Source organism: Manis pentadactyla, chromosome 14, assembly GCF_030020395.1.
Source record: "Manis pentadactyla isolate mManPen7 chromosome 14, mManPen7.hap1, whole genome shotgun sequence".
Lineage (NCBI taxonomy): Eukaryota > Metazoa > Chordata > Mammalia > Pholidota > Manidae > Manis > Manis pentadactyla.
Window position 1 is genome coordinate 50,972,520 of NC_080032.1, and position 6,927 is coordinate 50,979,446.

The following is a 6,927-nucleotide window of genomic DNA, read 5'->3' on the forward strand; positions in this document are numbered from 1 at the left end:
GTCCCTGTAAGATGCCCTGTAGAGGTGGTTTGTGGGAAGTAAATTCCCTCAGCTTTTGTTTGTCTGGGAATTGTTTAATCCCACCATCATATTTAAATGATAGTCGTGCTGGATACAGTATCCTTGGTTCAAGGCCCTTCTGTTTCATTGCATTAAATATATCATGCCATTCTCTTCTGGCCTGTAGGGTTTCTGTCGAGAAGTCTGATGATAGCCTAATGGGTTTTCCTTTATAGGTGACCTTTTTCTCTCTAGCTGCCTTTAAAACTCTTTCCTTGTCCTTGATCCTTGCCATTTTAATTATTATGTGTCTTGGTGTTGTCCTCCTTGTATCCTTTCTGTTTGGGGTTCCGTGTATTTCTATGGTCTGTTCGATTATTTCCTCCCCCTGTTTGGGGAAGTTTTCTGCAATTATTTCTTCAAAGACACTTTCCATCCCTTTTCCTCTCTCTTCTTCTTCTGGTACCCCTATAATACGGATATTGTTCCTTTTGGATTGGTCACACTGCTCTCTTAGTATTGTTTTGTTCCTGGAGATCCTTTTATCTCTCTCTATGTCAGCTTTTTATGGTTCCTGTTCTCTGGTTTCTATTCCTTCTATGGCCTCTTGCATCTTGCATCTTATCCATTCTGCTTATAAATCCTTCCAGAGTTTGTTTCACTTCTGTAATCTCTTTCCTGGCATCTGTGATCTCCCTCCAGACTTCATCCCATTGCTCTTGCATTTTTCTCTGCATCTCTGTCAGCATGTTCATGATTTTTATTTTGAATTCTTTTTCAGGAAGACTGGTTAGGTCTGTCTCCTTCTCAGGTGTTGACTCTGTGATCTTTGTCTGCCTGTAGTTTTGCCTTTTCATGGTGATAGGTATAGTTTGCAGAGCTGGTACGAGTGATGGCTGGAAGAGCTTTCCTTCTTGTTGGTTTGTGGCCCTCCTCTCCTGGGAGAACAGCGACCTCTAGTGGCTTGTGCTGGGCAGCTGGGCGCAGACAGGGCTTCTGCTTCCTGCCCAGCTGTTATGGAGTTTATCTCTGCTGTTGCTGTGGGCGTGGCCTGGCTCAGGCTGCTGCTCCAAAATGGTGGAGCCCCGTTTGAGGGGGAGCGGCTGGGAGGCTATTTTCCTCCGTAAGGGGCTTCCGTGCTCCCTGCTGCCCAGGAGGTTAGAATGCCCAGAGATCCCCAGATTCCCTGCCTCTGGACTAAGTGTCTCGCCCTGCCCCTTTAAGACTTCCAAAAAGCACTCACCAAACCAAAACAACAACAACAACAAAAAAAAAAAATTAAATAATTTGTAAAAAAACCACTCGATTTTCTTTGTCCTCAGGTGCTGGCCTCAGGCACCTGCTCACTGGTCTTGCTGCTCTGTTTCCCTAGTATTGGGGTCCCTGTCCCTTTAAGACTTCCAAAAAGCACTCGCAAAAAAAAGGTAAGAAAAAAAAATGGCTGCTCCCGTTTCTTTGTTCTCCGGCATTGGCCTCAGGCATCTGCTCACTGGTCCTGCTGCCCTGTTTCCCCATTATCCAGGGCCCCGCGCATGCACTGTGTCTGCACTCTGGCCCGGATGGCTGGGGCTGTGTGTTCGGCAGTCCTGGGCTCCGTCTCCCTCCCACTCTGCCTCCTCTTCTCCCGCTGGGAGCTGGGGGGAGGGCCGCTCGGGTCCCGCGGGGCTGGGGCTTGTATCTTACCCCCTTCGTGAGGCGCTGGGTTCTCACAGGTGTGGATGTGGTCTGGATGTTGTCCTGTGTCCTCTGGTCTCTATTTTAGGAAGAGTTGTCTTTGTTATATTTTAGTAGATATATGTGGTTTTGGGAGATTTCCGCTGCTCTACTCACGCTGCCATCTTGGCTCCACCCAAAGCCAGTCTGTTTTTGTTTGCAAAAGCAATGTGTTTTCCCTTTCTCCCTTTAAAGGAACCTCAAGAGTTCCTTTAAAAAAGAAACTAGTTTGTCTCTTAAAGTTCATTTGGATGGTTTGACTTTTACTGGGATCAAGAATCATGGAATTTTAGACCTGGAAGAGGCATCAGAGACCATCTGTTGTAACATGTCTGCCAAAGTCGGTGACATCCTTTCTGCAGCATCTCAGACACGTGATTATTCAGCTTCACTTACATACCTCCAAGGATAGAAAACTCACTATCCAAAAACAGAAGCCCATTCCATTGTTGGATAGTTGCAGTTGTTGTTAATGCCCTGCACCCACTGAGACTGCACTCTGCAGTCACAAGCAACACCAAATATTGATAGTTCTTCAGGTATTGGAAGACACCTGATCTTAGTCTTCTTTACTCCAGATTAAATACACCCGGTTCCTCTGACTGTATCTCATAGGATTCTGTCTTCGAGGCATCTTCCTATTCTTTCTCCCAGGATGGCTCTAAACTGCCCTCCCAGAATCCATTATTATTATGACTCTTTTTAAAACACAAATCTGCTAGTCACTCCCCACATCCCTCACATTACAATCTGGTTGAATCCAAGATCTCAATTTCTAATACAGCATAGAAGGCCCTTCAAGATGGGCTCCTACCTATGGTTTGGATTTCAATTCCTACCATGTCTAGTGTGCACCCTATGATCAAAACACGCTCTTTTCTTTGTACATGTTCTCCTCCTTTCCTGCTGTGCTTGTTCTTTATAATGAACTCCTAATTAATTCTCAAAACCCAGCTCAAAAGTCATCCCCTTTGTGAAGATAATCCCAAAGAAGTTGTTCCTTTTTCTGTGCTTTTGAACTGCTCACAAAAAAAAACCCAGAACTGCTCAACACTCTCTTTTCCCATTTCTACTACATTGTTCAGTAATTATCAGTTGAGCCTATCTTCAGAATTCAAATGTAAGCTTTTGAGAGGGAGGAGGTCTAGTCTGTTCTTGGCATAATGTAGAGTACATGAGTAAATGAATAAGTGAAGAGAAATAAAAAAGTTTTCAGGACTTTCATCACATAATGATTCCTCTCTAGAGTGTTAATACTTCTCTTGGCCAGTCCAGGACATCTTCATCCTTTGAGTGGGGCAGTTATATTTTTGAAACTGAGAATATAAATTTGAATTTCTCCCTGTAAAATTCTATCTGTAGATTTCTTATTTGTCATAATAAAGTCCAATCTTAATTCTGTTATCTGTTAGCTAGTACTGTCTCAGTTTTATACCATTTGTACCATTTTTGTACCAGAAAAGGGATAATTTTATGTCTTCAAATAAATTACTGACAGAATTGATGACCAGATAGGGCCAACAGCACATACCTTCCCTCCACCAGCCTCCTTCTGGATGCCAGGACAATGAGCTACATCCCTGTGGTGCTGTTACAGAAGTTAAGTCATCTTCTCATTTGGGCATCATTGAAAACCAGCCAACTCATGCATTCTTTCTTCATGATAGAAGAAAGAATAAATCAGTACCAATAAAGTTCTGTATTTGTTTTAAGGAAGAGGTTCTAATGTGATTAGGAATGTAAATTAGTGAAAATTTTCTTGGATTTTCAAAAAATACACTTCAAAATCTTATTTTTTGTTCTTGAGTTCATACTTATTTCACACTGGTGACCTAAGTCCTATTCTGAATTAATGAAAAGAAGGGAAAAATGTAATTCATTAATGTATTAATGGTTCTTTCCTAAACAGCCAGAATGCAGTCCCCAACCCACCTCAGTTTTCAAAAGCTATGTATTTGGAGGGAAAATGTGCTCTTAACATTACTCTCAAAAGAAGTCTTGGTAAAGGGAGGGCTGTGCAACACAGAGAAGACAAGTAGTGATTCCAGAACATTTTGCTATGCTGATGGACATTGACTGTAATGGGGTTTGTGGGGGGGACTTGGTGTAGGGGTGAGCCTAGTAAACATAATATTCTTCATGTAATTGTAGATTAATGATAAAAAAAAAAGAGAAAGAAAAGGGGGATTACTCTCTGATAGGATAAAACTAACTGCAAATCAACGATTAATGCATGCTTTACATATCCTTAATTTTGATCTTTTAAAGGGTGTCAGATGATCAGCTATGGAAGTACATTTTTCTGATAATACTCCTTTCTCTTTAAAAAAAAAATCAGTTCCTGTGTGATGATCTCCAATAGGTTCTTCACAATGGTATAAAGGTCATACCAAAGTGTGGGCAAAGGGTTTGTTTGTGTTTATACAGAGGATCAAAGCCTAATTTGGCTACACAGAAAATGATTAAGATATGATATGAAGAAGAAGTTCCAACATCAACATCCTCTGGAAGAGTCATTCCAGAAGATGATCATCAAAAAACTTCAACAAAGATCCTGGTGCTGTTGCAGTTGTAGCTGCATTCATCCCACCAGTTCCTGGACTTGCCACTGGAATGAAGAAGGAGATATCTAAGCTGGCCTGTGCATACAGTAAAACAACAAATTTGACTGGATCTATACTGTCAGAACTCAACCAAGAATTAGGAGAAGTGCAAGTTGCAGCGCTCCAAAATCTTGCGACTATAGACTATCTACTGTTAAAAGAACATATGGGATGTGAACAGTTCCCAGGAATGTGTTGTTTTAATTTGTCTGTTTTTCTCAAACTATTCAACTTCAGTTAGACAATATCCATCATATCATTGATAAGTTTTCAAAAATGCCTAGGGTACCTAACTGGTTTTCTTGGTTTCACTGGATATGGCTGTTAATTGTAGGTCTGCTTTTGTTATGTAGCCATATTCCTATTATGTTAATGTGTGTATGCAATTTAATTAGTAGTTTGTTAAAACCTATGCATGCTTATGTTACTCTACAAGAAGATATGTCAAAGAAATAATCGATCTTCCCATGTTTTCTTCCATCTGCTACTTCTATAGCTTTTCTTCTTCCTTCCTAATTACAACCCTTTAGTAGAATTCGTGCCTCATATTGAAAATTACCGAGTATCTTAACTCTTCCAAGTGGTAAAGATACCTCAAGACAAATGCTGGGCATAGAAGCCACAGGGCATAAATCTGCATAGAAGTAAAAAGCTAACCTTTTCAAAGAATATTGCTTCTCTTTCACTTACCAACTTTACATTTCCCTGTATGGCCCTGGAAGATGACTGGTTAGCCAGAGACGGGTAAGATTCCTTAAGGGAGGAACAACCTAAGACAGGCACAGTCACCAGGGGGGCCATCAGGTGAGAACTTGGGGATCAACAGAGGTGAGGCTTAGAACCTCACCCCACCCCTGTTTTGAGAGAAATCTTCTGCATTCGTGGATGTTTTGTTGCCCTGTCTAGCTTGGATTAATACTTAGTTTATAGGCACAGACCTGATCATCTATATTTGCCCTCTTACAGCACTAAATTATGTTTTATACCTTTATCTTGCATCTACCTACCACTTCAGCATTTTATTTAAAAAATAATAATAATAATAAGGGAGAAATGTGGGATTCACATATAAATCAAGTATAAAAATCAAACGAATAATCATATCTGACTTGATTGTTTATAGTTCATGATGCGTGATCAAAACTGAAAGTTTCTGTGATATGCCTGCCCTTGCACTGTTCACCATGTAAGAACTTATTCACTATGTAAGAACTTGTTCACCATGTAAGAACTTGTTCGTTATGCTTCAGAAGATTGGAGACTGTTGAGAATTAGGCTTGGGGTTGATTAATGGTTGTGCATTGAGTCCCCTATACAGAATTTTATTGTTGTTAACAACCATTTGATCAATAAATATGAGAGATGCCCTCTCAAAAAAAAAAAAGAGGTCTTGGTGTCATTTTAGTTCCCCCCATGACAAAACGGTATACAGTAGTGAGGTTTACATTAAGTCTTACTCGCTTAAACAGTTTAAGGTATGTCTCTTACTCTAAAATAAAAAACTTTGTTCTCTTTTAGCAGCTTAAAAGTCAGGTCCCTCTGAAAAGATTCTGATCATTCTTTCCATTGTTAAGGGTATGCCGAGATGACCATACTCAAGTCTGGGTGTGTTAAATGGGAAAACAAGGTTTATTTGTAAGATCTAAGAGTGAAGAGGTGGGGAAAAGAGATGATCTGTGCTCACTTTTCCAATTCCAGTGTTGGAATCATAGCTGATGTTCAGTAAAAAGTGGCTAACTGAGGAATTAAAATAGCATGGCCTTACTGGCTTAATATATGGAACCTCACCCCAATCCTGGGCCTTTAAAAAAATTCCTTGACTCGTTCATAATGAAAGCCAAAAATATTATACTCACTGGGGGAAATCTGGGAATGAGGATAAGGAATACACAGGAATGAAATTTAAAGACTTCAAAATCCCATTGGAATGTACAAATTCAAAGACATAAAATTCATCCACATCATGGAACTCATTAATATTTTTCATTGACCTTATTTCATTATGGTAGACTTTTAAAATCCACAAAGAAAGTTAAAATGTCAACACACCGTTTAATATATTTTCCTGCATATTATGACTTTGAATGAGTCAATCTAACTTTGTTTTCTACCTGCTAAAGAATTTTGTTGACCTATTCTAAGGTTGTTGAACCATCAAGGTGAAAATGAGATTAAATTTTGTTTACTGAATTAAAACATTTTAAGAAAACTTAGTGCTAACTTCAGAAGATACCAGTAACTCAGTTGTTCAAATTATATTCAATTTTTTCCAAATAAACCAGTTAGGTTGCTGCCTTACTGAAAAAACTACATGATGTCCTTTCGGTAGTAAAACATTCATAAAGTCCAAAGCACAGTATTACTCATTCTCCGCTTCTGACTCATGGACATTTTCGGAAATAATCCTTCTTTAAATATTGCTGCTATGGGAAACATGAAGAGCAAAGTTGTTTGGGCACAGCTTCACTCTTGTTATACTGAGTTATGAACTGTGTTTAGTTTCACACTTCTGAACTTGTGCATTTTTGATGATATATTTGCACACATAACATCTCTATACACATTAGAAATAGACCTGCTATGACAACTCATACGATTTAAAAATTCTCTA

General features: G+C 39.5%; 1 long non-coding RNA gene across 1 annotated transcript; it reads right to left on the reverse strand.

Annotated features, from left to right (window-relative positions):
- Positions 1 to 696: 696 nt before the first annotated feature.
- Positions 697 to 1,837, reverse strand: LOC130680599 (uncharacterized). Its single transcript, XR_008993620.1, has 2 exons — positions 1,684 to 1,837; positions 697 to 938 (listed from the first exon to the last, which is right to left on the reverse strand). It is a non-coding gene; the product is annotated as an uncharacterized LOC130680599 (long non-coding RNA).
- Positions 1,838 to 6,927: the final 5,090 nt, after the last annotated feature.